The sequence below is a fragment of the Zootoca vivipara genome, chromosome 3, assembly GCF_965207765.1.
Source record: "Zootoca vivipara chromosome 3, rZooViv2.hap1.1, whole genome shotgun sequence".
NCBI lineage: Eukaryota > Metazoa > Chordata > Lepidosauria > Squamata > Lacertidae > Zootoca > Zootoca vivipara.
Window position 1 is genome coordinate 7,026,407 of NC_142586.1, and position 15,425 is coordinate 7,041,831.

The 15,425-nt window shown below is 42.6% G+C and overlaps 1 long non-coding RNA gene across 4 annotated transcripts in view; it reads left to right on the forward strand.

The window, feature by feature from the left end:
* The window catches only part of LOC132591825 (uncharacterized), a 49,766-nt gene extending 34,563 nt beyond the window's left edge, over window positions 1-15,203 (forward strand). For 2 of the 4 annotated variants that reach the window (XR_015948843.1, XR_015948844.1), the window contains exons 5-6: window positions 803-905; window positions 1,314-1,440. This is a non-coding gene — a long non-coding RNA (uncharacterized LOC132591825). Of the gene's footprint in view, window positions 1-802; window positions 906-1,313; window positions 1,467-12,860 lie in introns of those variants that run through there. The other 2 variants (XR_015948842.1, XR_009557239.2) reach the window with 2 other exon arrangements.
* Window positions 15,204-15,425: the final 222 nt, after the last annotated feature.

Sequence of the window (15,425 nt, forward strand, 5' to 3'; positions counted from 1 at the left end):
TGGGCAGACATACGTTCGGACCTGCAGACATTATTATCAGATGACCTGAAGTAATGTTTGGTTGGGTAATCTGATGTCAGCCTGGCAACTCTCAATGAAGCGCCTTATACTTCTAGATAGGCAGCTGCCATTCAATCTACGTCACCCTAAAGACCCATAGGACATCCAAGCAGAGGAAATGTTATATATATAACAGTTTGAATGAAAAGGCTGGGCATCTGTCCATAAGTATCCACGCTGAAGAAGGAATCTGTAGTGCATGTACCATCATTATGGTTGCCTAGGAATGAGGTCAGGTTCAAAGTCAGCCAAAAGGTAATGCAAAGATATGGGGCTGTATCCATTGGTAGGCATCCTCAGAGCCCCTTGAAGTTCATTCATACTTAGGTCTGCTCTAAACAGAACTTACGGGGAGGCAGTCTTGGACAGAAGATGGACTAGTCTTTACTGAAACAGAACTGTAGGAAGTAAACACACAATGGAGCTGAATAACTGTTTAGATAAGCAACAGTAAGATAATGAGAGTTTTAGATACATGACAGCTATTTTTTTAAAAAAAACTACACACACTGTCATTATCCACTTACGGAATACATATTACAAGGTCTTTCCAAGGGATGCAAGTTCAAATTGTAGTTCCTGTCTACATTAAAGTAAAACAAGCAGGCTGCTGCCAGTTTTAAAGACAGTCACTTATTATTTCATACACAGAGACAACAAAACTGCAGTTATAGAAAGAAGGGTAGCATTTGCGTGCTTAAAAAGAAACTAAAGCCCTTTTATGATCTATGCTAATTTTCAGCTGCCACATTGATCTATGTTCCTGAGAGGGAGGGTGTGTCCTGGGAAGGAAGACTGTAGAAGGAGGACTCCAAAAGAGCCAAGCTGTGTGTTCTGGAGGGAAGGTGAGGAGAGGGGAAAGTCCCGGGCAGTCATCAGGGGGTTTGGGCTGGGTATTCACCGATATGCGGATGATACCCATCTCTGCCTCTTGTTTAAATCAGAACCAGCACAGGCGGTGAATGTCCCTTGTGAGTGTCTAGGGGCAGTTGGAGGATGGCTTTCAACTGATTGAGGTTGAATCCCAACAAGACAGAAGTACTGTTTCTGGGGGACATGGGGCAGGCGAGTGTGGGAGACTCTCTGGTCCTGAATGGGGTAACTGTGCCCCTAAAGGACCAGGTGCGCAGCCTGGGAGTCATCTTGGGATCATGGCTGTCCATGGAAGCACAGGTCAATTCTGTGTCCAGAGCAGCTATCTACCAGCTCCATCTGGTATGCTGGCTGAGACCCTACTTGTCTGTGCACTCTAGTTATCTCCCGCTTGGACTACTGCAATGCACTCTATGTGGGGCTACCTTTGAAGGTGACTTGGAAACGACAACTAATCCAGAATGTGGCTGCTAAACTGGTGACTGGGACGGGCCTCTGGGACACTAGACCTGAAAGATCTTCACTGGATCCCTGTATGTATCCAAGCTCAGTTCAAAATGTTGGTCCTGACATTTAAAGCCACAAACGGCCTCAGCCTTGTAAACCCAAAGTAGTGTCTCCACTTCCATCATTCAGCCCAGACACTGAGGTCCAGCTCCAATGGCTTTCTGACACCACCCAGAGTGGCTGGGGAAACCCAGGTAGATGGGTGGGGTATTATTATTACAGTGGAACCTCGGTTTACGAACACCTCGGTTTACGAATTTTCGGTTTACGAACCCCGCAGACCCATCTGTAACGGATTAATTCACTTTTCATTACTTTCAATGGGAAAGTTCGCTTCAGTTTATGAACGCTTCAGTTTATGAACAGACTTCCGGAACCAATTACACTCATGCTTCGGGTTAAGTACGCTTCAGATTGAGTACTCCGTGGACCCGTCTGGAACGGATTAATCCACTTTCCATTACTTTCAATGGGAAAGTTCGCTTCAGTTTATGAACGCTTCAGTTTATGAACAGACTTCCGGAACCAATTGTGTTCATAAACCGAGGTGCCACTGTATTATTATCATTATTATCATTATTATCATTATTATCATTATTATCATTATTATCATTATTATCATTATTATCATTACCATCATCATCATTCTGAAGGAAAGTAGGCATTGTCCTGAAAAGCCAGGACATAAGACAAGCCCTGCTGGATTGGGCCACAGGCCCATCTTGCCCAGCATCTTCTCACAGTGGCCAACTAGATGCCACAAAGCTGATAATCAGGAATATGAAGAGATGTCTCATGTAGTGTCAGAGTGTGGTGGGGAGGGGGGGAAGTAAAGCAAAAGCAGATGTCTAAAGAATAGGCAACTTGACTTTTGTGTCACTCATAAACCAGTTAAAAGTTTCTGCAGCAAACTGACAGTTCCCATGAAACAGGGGGATAAAGATGGAAGACGAGCCAGAGGCACTTTCCCCTTCGGCCGTAAGGAGCCAAAACTCATGATACCCAGTTCTGTTCTTTGCTGATTTTACAGCCATGTTTCCAGCTCCCCACCACCACAATAAGTGTGATCAAGACACCGTCTCGCCTTGTCACTCTAACCCAGAATCTGTCTTTTCACCTTCACACTTCTTCTTCTTCTTGCTCATTAAGCAAACAGTGCAATATTTCTACTTTTGTTACTCTCTTTGACACAGGTTTAACAGCATTTTCCCATCCAAGTCAGTTTTGTAGTAATGCGTAAATAATTGGTTCTGTTGTGTCAGGTATTTAGATGAAATGTGGTTAACAAATTCAGGTGAGAAAGGAAAACTGAAGGGAGTGAATTGCTTTATTTTAATTCTTTTTTTGGAAGAATTCTTGTTTCAGTTTTGTGTACACCATCTGTAATAACTAGATTATTATTATTTAATATTTAACCTGCCTTTCAAAACCATGTAGGGAAGAATGCAAGAAGCATAGCAAAGGGCTGGTATTAAAATGATGGCTATTCGGATTAATTTTGAAAATACAGCAGTTCAATCCCATGTTTATAGCAAGTAAGAAAGCCATAGGAACCAATACTGTGGATTTTTACTTTTAAGCAAGCTTCCCTAAGATGATTGAAGCTCTTTCCAAAATAAGGTAGGCAAGCATTTTTACTTTATACATTTCAACAGTTAGGGTTGCCATGTTTTGAAGAGCAAAAAGAGGACAGGGGAAGGTGGCAGTGCCAGGAAGAAGCAGGCAAGAGCTGCAGCGCTGGCACAGGACATCCTTGCACCCCTATTCATCTTGTCGCCCACAATGCACACCCCAAGCACCTATTCACACACAAATCTCCCTGCACCACCCCACTTTTCTCGTCTCCCTCCATACACCCCCACCCCCTCCCACCAAGTCCCCACACTAGATGTCTTAAGAACTTTGCAAATTGCAAGCATGAGTTGCTGTTTCCAGAGAGTTGAAGGTCATTGGAGAGGAACTGTGGCTTTCGATGTCTACATTCAAGTGATTCAACCCACTTTTGCCTACAGTAGTCAAGTTTTGCAGGGAAGGGTTTTATTACTTCAAGACCTAAAGTTTTACTTACTGATAAGTGACAAAAGAAATAGGTGGGTGTGGGGTTTGTTGTTGTTGCTGCTGCTGCTGCTGCTGCTAGAATCTATTGAAATTGGGTTTTTTTAATTAAACAATTTATTTTCTTTTTCTTAAACTTGCCTACACCTTGTGAATAATATCTCTTTTGAACCACTTTCAACCATTAATGCTCCTGTGTTCATCAACAAGTAGTTCTGGAACCTAGGGGAATGCATGAAGGCTCCATCATTATAGATGGCTGGGTCCTACTTGGCCATAATGAATAAGTAAAGAACTTGGGAGTTCTTGACTGAAGGTCACATAGAAATAGCAAGGACTCAGGCCGCCGTAATAATGTGTCCCTGTTGATGGTTCAAATGATACAATACTGTAGTTTCAAATAGTCTCTTCTTCTCCCATCTCAGACATACTAAACCAGTATGTGGGCTGTACTGTTGTAATGGCAAAGACGACACGACTCAAGGCAGGTTGAACTCAATGGGAAGGCGACCAAGAGCAGAGCTCGAGCGCTTCCTTTTATTGAAAGCTCAGGATGACAGTTAATCATTACAACGACAGTGTAACTTCTAGCCCATTACAACAGTGCAGTCCCATACAAGGTGATGTTTCCTGTAACGTCACAACCGGTCACTCCCCAAGACATCCTCCATAGCCCACGTGTTTGTTTTGCCATGCCCTCTGTCCATGCTCCAAGCACATGTCACTCTGTTAACACCCCCTCCTCATTCCCATTGTGTTGCCCTCCTTGGCTTGACCCATCTGGTTTGTCCTGATTCATCCACCTCCGTCCAGATCCTCCTTGATCCTTCTAGCTCTGTTGTGACCTGTTGCCCTGCTGACCAGAGCCTCTGACCTGTCCATCTTCACGTGTTTCCCATTCTGACATTAACTGGTTTGCCGCGCTAATGCCCACACTCTCGAAGATCGGTGTGGCTTGCCAGCACCAGATCTCAGTCATTCCCACACATGCCAGCGCCATTTCCTCGTGTAATCCCCACACTGTACCAGTTCAAGGAACAGGTTGCGGCACGTTTGATCAAATTCTCTTTCATATAAAAACTTCTCTCCACACAGAAAACTGGATGCCAAGGAGAAGGGTTGTAGTCCATCATCCTGCCTTTTTATGCTCCTGCCATTAAGGCAGTTCTTAATCGAAACCCATGGTGCTGGAAGTGGAGGAAGGACTTCACACCTTACCTTTCGTGGGACATGTTGCTGCCCCAATGATGTCAGCAGCTTGTGCCTGTGACCAAACTACCTTCTGCTTAGCAACTGTGGGTTTGCATGCACAGGTCCCTCTTGCCTCTGTCACTGCAGTGTGGCCACCCATGTCCCTTTGCCCAGTGAACTACATCGTTAGCAACCATTGCTTGATACACTAGCAGGGGGTCTTAGTGTTTAGGGAAGCTGTTTATTGTGCAGTGTGCCCAGGGGGCTTCAGTCTTATATGCACAACCCACCTAGCAGGGTATATGTATGCTTAAACAGGTTTTGATGCATATCACACAGAAGATGAGCAATATTATTAGCCCTTGTCCATGGGGAAGTGTGAATAGTTATACATTCTGGCACACTGTGAATGTTAATCTCATTATTGCAAAGGTCCAGGTTTTCAGCCGGCTAACCCTTTGATCAAAGTTCTGGTTGGGTAAGGTAAAGGTAAAGGGACCCCTGACTGTTAAGTCCAGTCGCGGATGACTCTGGGGTTGATGCACTCATCTCGCTTTACTGGCTGAGGGAGCTGGCGTTTGTCCGCAGACAGCTTCAGCATGATGTGGCCAACAGAACTAAGCCGCTTTTGGCTTTTTCTTATTTTTCTTATTTAAGTTGGTTATTGAAGCCCATTCATGTTTGTCTAGATGCATGGTTGTACAAAGATTTCCTTGTATCAGAGTATAAACTAGCTTAAGCAACAGTATAATGTCACAAGCAACATGACACTTAAATAAAAAGGATGTTGCGCCAACATTTTAGGCGGATACACATGTTGAGTTATTCAAAGATTTACGCTCCAGAACACATCTTAATCTCATACTACAGGTGAAAGAAGCCACGACGTTCTTTGAACACCTCCTTCATGTGTTAAGAATTCTGCACATTCTAAACATGGATCAATTTTGCCACCCTGAAAAGAAAAGGTGCAAGCAAAAATGTACTTACAGCAGCAGTGTTTTTACAGTACAATCTTCTCCATTATGTAAATTGGGAAGAAGAAAATCGAAATGTCAAACATTGTTACATCTGATATGAAACTGTGCTGCATTCAACTGATGCATTCGTTGCTGTACCTTTCAATTAAAACATCGCCGGGTGTTCTAAAACTCTAAAATGGCTGCTAATCAATTAATCTTGTCCCCAGCGCCTGTTGTTCTATAATGTCTCTTGATTGTAACATTCGTGGTTTTTTTGAAAAATGACCCATTTGACTGAATTTCAGAACAAGGAAAAAGCCCGTCTGAAGTGTGTCTCCCACTGCAGACTTTACTTGTGCGCTGATTAATTGTTCCTGAAAAGTGTGCAGGTGCATTATCAAATAAATTATAGCTGACTGTGGCAATGAAGAATTAAAAGGGCCCTGCTTCAAGGAATCTTGGTGACATCATCATAAACCTGGGGAGCAAAGAGCAAATGGTTTATGGTATCACCAGAACCTCTCTGTGCATTTCAGAGAGGGTTCATGTTTTCTCCCTCTCTCTGCTTTTTAAAACATCATTCATGCCACTTTAAAAAAAATGCATGCATTTACAAGTCTCTTGCCTCATTCTCTTTTGCTTGGCCAAGGCTGTGTACACACTATAACCTTTAAAGCACATTCAAAAAAACCTTCTTTCCCTCAAAGAATTCTGGGCACTGTAGTTTGTTATGGGTTCCTGTGAATTGTAACTCTGTGTGGGGTAAACTACAGGGCTCAAAATTCTTTAAGGAAAGGAATGTGCTTTGAATGTGCTTTAAAAGGTATAGTTCATATGCAGCCTTAGTTATCTTATTATTATTGATTTACAGGAGTATAATGATATCTCACCACATAATCCTGTACAGTGGTACCTCTACTTACGAATAACTCTACTTACGAATGTTTCTACTTACGAACGGAGCTCCGTCCGCCATCTTGGATGCGGTTTAGACAGGATTTTTTCTACTTATGAATTTTTAGATAGGGTTGCTTCGACTTACGAATTTTTTCTCCCAATGCATTCCTATGGGATTCAACTTACAAATTTTTTCGACTTATGAATGTGCATTCGGAACGCATTAAATTCGTAAGTAGAGGTACCACTGTATATTCTAGAAGACGAGACGAAACAATGGGTCCACTTGGAGAGAAAACATCCCCACAACACACTTCGAAAACATCCCCACAACAGCATACCATTTCGGAACAGAAGGTTGGACTTGGTGGAAACAAATGACTTGCCCAAGACCACCCACTGTGTACCATCACAGGAAGAGTCTGAGCCCCAGACTCTAAACCAATCATTTAGTTTTAACACCTGTTTAGCAGGAGGTGCCTAGTGATGCTGAGAGACAAGTGAGTTGCCCACAGGTCGCATACTGAGTATGGGGTATGTATCTTCTCTAAACAATTCCTCTTCCAGTCCATTCCTCTGCCTCAAAAAACAAACTTTCAAATCCTTCCCAAAAAGGAAAAATAATTCCACTTGTGGACTGGCCAAATAAAATCCACCCCACACACTCATTTCTCATCTGCCTCCAAGAAATTAAGGAAGAGAAACTTTTATCCTGAAGACTCTCTTCTCTTACAGCTTAAATTCAGAGAGCAAAGAATGTCGAAAGGTTCCGGCCATCCAAGCAGCAGCTACCTACCAAGAGTGCTACCTCCACTCTGACACAATGCCAGCACCCGTATACAGGGGCAGATCTACTATGAAATGAATGAAGCTTATGTGGGAATGTTAGGGATGTGGATTAGGATATATTATTAGATAGATCCTATCCAAGCTTGTGTTAGTAAGCTTCCAATATCACCAGAGTGACATTCCCCTTTTGTGCGCAGCAAAGCGTGAGCGTTAGGTTTGTTAGAACCTCTACAACAATATTATACTTCAATATTACACTTCCTGGCAAATCCCCTTTTTCCCTCTTAAAAGAAATACACAACACAATAGTATTAAAATAAGATAGAGTTTACTCACATGACATCCTGAGTTAACAGCATAATCTCAGAAAGGCAGGCTCACGTAGAAAAGTTACAAATATATACATCTGGAGTCTTCTTAGTAAACTGAGGCTCCATCTGGTCTCTCTCTTGGCAGCAGGCCAAGAGGGAGAACCATCCTAACTGTAGATTCTCTGGAGATGTGTTCCCGTTGAAGGAGAAATGGCTAAGAGAGAGAATGGCTGCTGGCTAGGGGCTTTTCTCTGCCAGCTAATCCATCTCATCTGCATATCTGGAGGAACAGGAACTGAGCTTAGTCAGGTGTCCCTCCAGGTGAGTTCCTCTTAGTGGACACTCTAGGAACTGTTGTGACTTGTCTGCCCCAGTGTTCCATCCCACAGCTTAAGCTTCAGGGCCCCTAATATCAAAGGGACCCCAGAAGTGACTTTAGGTCATGTTGCTTAAACATTTTGGGTCTAGTAGAAATGCAGAAAACCTCTAGACAGCCAGGATCTGCATTTATAATGGCAGAAAGGATGGTTATACAGTTTTACATTGGATCTCAAACTTAATCCATTCTGGAAGTCCGTTCCAAAACCAAGGTGCACTTTCCCATAGAAAGTAATGCAAAACGGATTAATCCGTTCCAGACTTTTAAAAACAACCCCTAAAACAGCAATTTAACGTGAATTTTAGTATCTTACAAGACCATTGATCCATAAAATGAAAGCAATAAACAATGTACTGCAGTCACACAATCAATCAATCAATCAGTAGCTGAACTGGGTTCTACACAGTCACCCCAAAAAAAAAGAGCAGCAAAAACAAAAAAAAGCAAAATAAATAGCAAAAACAGACAGACCTCAGTGTAACACTCAAAACCGAAGCGTGGCACACAAATTGGAAGCGTTAACACTCAAATCGGAAACGTAACACTCAAATCATCAGTGTAACACTCAAAACGGAAGTGTAACACTCAAAACAGAGCACATTCAGCTTCCAAAAAAAAAGTTCGCAAACCAGAACACTAACTTCCGGATGCCACGTGGAAAAGTCGGCATCTTGGCTGCTTCCAGTTTTGTGCATGAAATAAAGAAGGTGTCGACCTTCCGTGGCTGTCAAAGTCAGTCCTTGTTCATAAGTATGTGAGTCACATTTATGTCAAACCTATATCATATGGCGATGACTTCGGCAAAACTCGGCACAGCTGGAAATCTGCTCCAAGCCTTTTCCCCCCACCAAGAGGCCTGGCCTCATGCTATGAAATGCTTTCATGTCATTCTAACATGCTGTAGGAATAATTTTCCCGTCTGTTTTCTTGTGTTCACATGTGGTTGCTTGAAACGGTTCCATGGAAATTGCACTGCCAATTCAGATAAGACAATGAAATTTATGGATGAGGGTAGGCCTAAGTATTAATTATCTTTCGCACCAGTGTTTCAAGGGAGGCTCACAAACCCACATGATATCCCTTTCATGCTAAATGTTGCCTTCGGATCTCTAATTTAGCTGAAAGATGTTTTAAAAGTCATCTTGCCAACCAGCTCCTTTCTGGCAAAACATCTAAGAAGACTCAAGAATGTAAGTTAATCCTTCTTCCAAGGTTAGTTTAGCATGCTCTCTCTTCAGCTTCTTGGAATCACCTCAGTTCAGACAGTAGCCAGCCCAGGGAAGCAAGACTCCGGCACCAAATTCTTTCTCGGGCATTGTCTATTATTGTTATTTTCATCACCACCACCACATTATTAAAAAAAAATATTTAAAGTTCAATATTAAAGGTAAAGGTAAAGGGACCCCTGACCATTAGGTCCAGTCGTGACCGACTCTGGGGTTGCACACTCATCTCGCATTATTGGCCGAGGGAGCCGGCGTACAGCTTCCAGGTCATGTGGCCAGCATGACAAAGCCGCTTCTGGTGAACCAGAGCAGCACATGGAAACACCATTTACCTTCCCACTGTAGCGGTTCCTATTTATCTACTTGCACTTTGACGTGCTTTCGAACTGCTAGGTTGGCAGTTCAATATTAAAGTTCAATACTAAAGTTCAATATTAAAAACAGCTAAAACATATCACAGTCACAGGAATAGGGTGGGTCCTAAAGCAAACACATCCTGGATGTCAAAGACCAGGACATTTTCCGACAGTAGTATTGTGAAGGTGCCAGATGAACTTAGGAATCTCCTGACACCTGTGCCCACCATGACAACCCGTCCTATTGATTAGCCACTTATTTGCTTTAACCATGACATTTATACCCTGTCTTTCCTCCACAGTGGTGTTTGTGCTTTTGCTCTCCTCATTTTATCCTGACAACAGCCCTGTGAGGTAACAAAGGTCGGCCAGAGTACTGTCAATAAACTTCATGGCTGAATTCAGATTTGAACCTGAGTCTTCCTTAGTTTTAGTTGGACATTTTAATCACTGAACTTTTGTTGTTTAGTCGTTTAGCCGCGTCCGACTCTTCGTGACCCCATGGACCAGAGTGTCACGGTCCTGCATGGACCTGTACAGCACCACTGGATGTTTTTCGATCGATTGATGCTGCACCAATGACACTTTGTATCCGCGGCTGCAGTTTCCCTCAGGCTGCCAGCTGGATACTTGCACTTTATTCAGATAACACAGACCAGGATAGGTTTTAAATAATAAGGGTGTTTTATTTGTTGGTACAGAAGCGTGTGGTTACTGAAAGCATAAAGCCATACATAAACTTATAACTATTACCCTATACCGGCCTATACCTGCTAAATTAATTACCGGCCTATACCTCTAATTAAACCACGCCACCAGTTTCACCTCAAACTCCTATCCTGTGTGTTCATTTCCCCCAATAATCCACCTAGCTCTCTGACTCTCACTGACACCTCCACCTCCCTTCCACAATTCCCCCACCTGCAACTCCAACTCCAACCCCAACTCAACTCAACTGCCCTAACTGCCACTGGGAAGGGTTTTTTATACCCTGCCCCTGAGGGTTCTAAGGTTCCAAACTTAACCCCTTACTTGCTCAACCTTCTTCCTAAATAGGTTCGCCACACAGAGCACGCCAGGCACTCCTGTCTTCCACTGCCTCCCACAGTTTGGTCAAACTCATGTTGGTAGCTTGGAGAACACTGTCCAACCATCTCGTCCTCTGTCATCCCCTTCTCCTTATGGGTCCTCAATCTTTCCCAACATCAGGGTCTTTTCCAGGGAGTCTCCTCTTCTCATGAGGTGGCCAAAGTATTGGAGCCTCAGCTTCAGGATCTGTCCTTCCATTGAGCACTGAGGGCTGATTTCCTTCAGAATGGATAGGTTTGATCTTCTTGCAGTCCATGGGACTCTCAAGAGTCTCCTCTAGCACCATAATTCAAAAGCATCAATTCTTCGTCACAAATGTGTCACATGACTCACACATCTAAAGAAGAACAGAATGGCTGGTTTCTGCTCCAGAATCCGTTTCGTGTTTGCCAAGCTTCTATGCTCTGGAATCTATTTCAGATTCTGAAATGCAGTTTCAGTGCCAGTGCGCATGAGAACCCAGCAGTTCAGGAAGGACCAAAATTGCTTTTAGCCACAAGGGAGCAGAAGCTTCTTTTCACCAGTGTGGTACAATAATGTTGTCACCATTGGGCCGTGTTGCACTACGTAGACGCAGGAGGCCTCTCTGAGCCCATAATGTCTGAGGAAACGGCACTGGAATGAGACAAACTTATAGCTGATTTTTTATTTATTCATTTATTTTATTAAATTTTATTGCAAAGATAAGAAATCATTAAAATACACTCATGTAAAAAAGAACAAGAAAAAAAACAAGCATTGAGATACATTCATCAAATACTTGGGGGGAAAAGCAAAGAAGAAATAAAAATATATAGAAAACTTATAGCTGATGAAAAGAACCATAATTACATCTCAAATTCCATTCTGAATGGGATTCACTGGCATGATGTCTAGATCAGTGTTTCCCAACCTTGTGCCTCCAGATGTTTTGGGACTACAACTCCCATCATCCCTAGCTAGCAAGACCAGTGGTCAGGAATGATGGGAATTGTAGTCCGAAAACAGCTGGAGGCACAAGGTTGGGAAACACTGGTCTAGATATACAAATTACATACTTACAAATACTCACTTGGACAGCCATTTCAATGTAATGGTGTCGAGTGTTGCACAAGGACCTCGGAAAGCAGGGTTCAAATCCCCACTCAGGCATGAAGCTCACTGGGTGACCTTGAGCCAGTCTCCATCTCTCAGCCAAACCTCCCTCGCAGAGTTGTTGTGGGGATAAAATGGGGAAGAAGAGAACCAGGTACACCAAATTCAGTTACTTGGAGGAAAAGGTGGCATATAAATGCAATAAATAAATAAATGCTTCCTCGTAACAACCTTCAGAATGCTGTCAACCTACGCTTAAACTACCAAAAGACATCCTTACAATCATTTCTGAATGCACGAAAAAACTTTCTCCTCCCAGTCTTCCATCTATTGTTGAATATTTTACTGGCATGTGGTTTGATTTTGGTTTTACCTGTTTCCCTTTTATAACTGCTTATAACAGCCCAATACCTCGTCATGTTTCCATATGCATATTTCTTTGGAAGACAAAAAAAGGAGCTTAAACTTCCTACAATTACCAAATATTATGAAGCTTCATCCCTCAGTCAATCTGGCTGGCAACCTTAGGAGACAGGTTATTCTAAGCAGCAGCACCTTCAGCAACACATTTTGATCACTGCAGCAACAATTCAAAGATGAAAATCTGAGGAGAATTTGGTTCTTATTGTCATTTAAAGCTTAATGATTTAATGGTTTATTCTCTTATTGATGTGAAGAGGATTTATGTGATTATTTCCCATTAACAGTAATGGGAATTGTATGCATAAATTCCTTACAGAGTGATAGATTGGGGAGCCGTGTGTGTGTGTGTGTGTGTGTGTGTGTGTCTGTGTCTGTGTGTGTGTGTGTATTTAATAAAAATACTTATGGCCAGGTCAGCTATATTAATTCAAAAACATTTACATTTTTCTTGAGTCACAGTCTTAAGTTTGACATTGCCTGCTAATCTATGGCTCATAAAGCCAAAGTTCGTTAAGCAGAGAGATAGAAATGATAATAGAGCTATCTCCCTGAATCCTTCCGACACCCCCCAACAGAAAATTGTAAGCATACTCAGTTCTACGGAGCTTGTATCCATCCTCTTGCCTTTGATGAGGTTAAAGTGTGTAACTTTTGTTTTATTCCTCCAGGCAAATCTTGCCCATACCCAAGGAAATGCACACCAAAGCGTGGATCAAATCCTACGACAGCTTTGAGGATGTTATTCTGTGAAATATACAAACTGGGCTGGCCTCATGCCTGTCCATGTCAGCTTCTCAAGACTGAGAAGATTGTGAGCACTGAAACTGGTGAACAATATCAGTAGCATGATGTATCAGAAAATCCACATCTTCAGTGATGCTTGATTACAGACATAGGACCATAGCTGCCAAGTACCCCGTTTCCCCCGGGAAACCCCCGTTTTTACTTACCTTTTCCCAGTGGCCCCCCGTATCACTTCGTCTCCCGTTTTTCTCTGTTATTTTCTCCTGCCGTCGGCCATTTTTTTCCTTTCCGATTTGCCCTTCTATGGGCACCAAAAATGGCTACTGCCGGCTTCAAAAGTCACATCTACGCATGTCCGGAAGTGCATAGACGCAATTTCTATGGGCAATTTGAAACGTGGAGTTTGAATTTCCGGTGTCGGCCATTTTTGGTGCCCATAGATGGGCGGAGCGACACCGGAAGTTGCGTCGACGCACTTCCTGACATGCGTACAAGCGATTTTCGAAGCCGGCAGTGGCCATTTTTGGTGCCCATAGAAGGGCAAAGCGACACCGGAAGTTACGTCGACGCAACTTCCGGTGTCACACGGCTGCCGCTCCCGGATTCTGCAGTCCGGGACTTGGAAGGTAAGCATAGGACCAGGACCAGCCCAACCATTAGGCAAAGAGGGACAACCGCTTCAGACAGCAGATACCCTGAGATACACTCCCCAAGGAAATGGACTGTGTCATCTCTTCAGCGCCAAGCAAATACATTTTTATTCACTGGGCATTTGAACAGCCCTGGTGGCCTGACATTTAATAGCTGCTGGTGCCTCTCCTGTGTTGTGCTGCTCACTGGCGGAGGAAGAGGAGTCCAGAGGGAGCCCAGGACGTGCGCCAGCCCCGCCCTGCCTGCTCTCCACCCCCCAGTGCTCCCCCTGGTGCTGCTTTAGATTGCTTTTCTTTGAGCATTTTTAGTATTTTATATTTGCATTGTTTTATTGAATTTCTCGTGTAATAAAATTTTGCATTTTATTACTGTAAATCACTTCAGGTACCTCTGTATGTGTAAAGCGATATATAAATGTAATAAACTAGCTAATTTATTGGGGTGTCTGTGTAGTAGTAGACACCCTGGCCTAGTTTAAGAATGCCTGTTAATAAATCTGGTTTATTTGTATTAATTACAAATCCCTCATGTTGCTCCATATCAGAGCAAACTTAACATATACAGCATCGCTAATCATTGTTGTTGGGGTCATTTAGATTAGTAAAGTTGTGCCGCGTACATACTATACACCAGTTTACCTGTTATGTAGCTAAGGGAAATAGGTTGGCAGATGTTAATAAATGTAGCTGACAAGCAATGGAGAATAGATTTTGGAAAGATGACATCTGTGGGTGATACAAATGTCACCTGCCCATAATAGGCTTTGGATATAGGCACACCAACTTCCCTTCTGCTCTGACTGGGAAAATATTTTTTAGCTGACTTTAGAAAAAGTACTGTACCTCCTAATTTAATTTGAAAAGACTAAGGAACAGGAATAGTCAAAGCTTGTTTTGTAATAATTAATTTTAAAACCAGAAATTTGCTTAAGCAATAGCTAATTAAATTTTGGAGGTCTAATATTAAATTAGGAAAGAGAATAATGGTATCAGCTGCATATTAGATTATCTTATGTTCCTTCTCACTTACAAGTATTTCTGTCTCGGTTGCTGATGTTGATCATGATGACAATTGATGACGACAATGGTGTTATTGAAGGGTAAGAACAACAACGTTCCAAAATACAGTAGTAAACCATAAAAAGGGTGACTGGGTGACCATTCTCATAAGATCATAATTTATTCCTGTTTTTAAGAATGGAAAATTCAACATCATTGTGGGCATTTCCTATCATTAGGCAAATACAGATTCATCTGATCCTGGAATCCTGCTACTGACAGCATGCACACACAAACACACATTTATTCTGAGCATGTCCAGTAAACAATATTGCAAAGTTATGGGTCATGGGCATAGAGCAATACAACTCTGACTGCCGTGTGCATGAGATGACAAATCACCTCTGGCCCAGTGGTGTGGGATCATCTAGGACAGTGATGGGCAACCTTTTGAGCTTGGTGTGTCAAAATTCACCCAAAAACTGAGCATAACTTGGGTGGTGTGTCACTTCAAGAAAAAAACCATAATTTTGTGATATTTATAGTTTAAATAACAAAAATGTATAATTGTAATATATAACTGTATTTAATAAACCAAAACCTTATTATTTAAGCAAATCAAACCAAAAACCCCTTATTTATCACAAAGTGCCCAGAGTTGTTGAGCTTTTTTTGGGGAACTGCTGATCAAAGTTGGAGGCTTTTGGGGGGGGAGCAAAAGTTGCTTTGTTTTGGGGGTGATGCCCCAAAGCTGCTGCGCTTTTGGGGGGGGGGGAAGAGAACAGAAATAAATGATGAATAATACCTTCGCTGGAACTAACACGCAGCACCGACATAGTC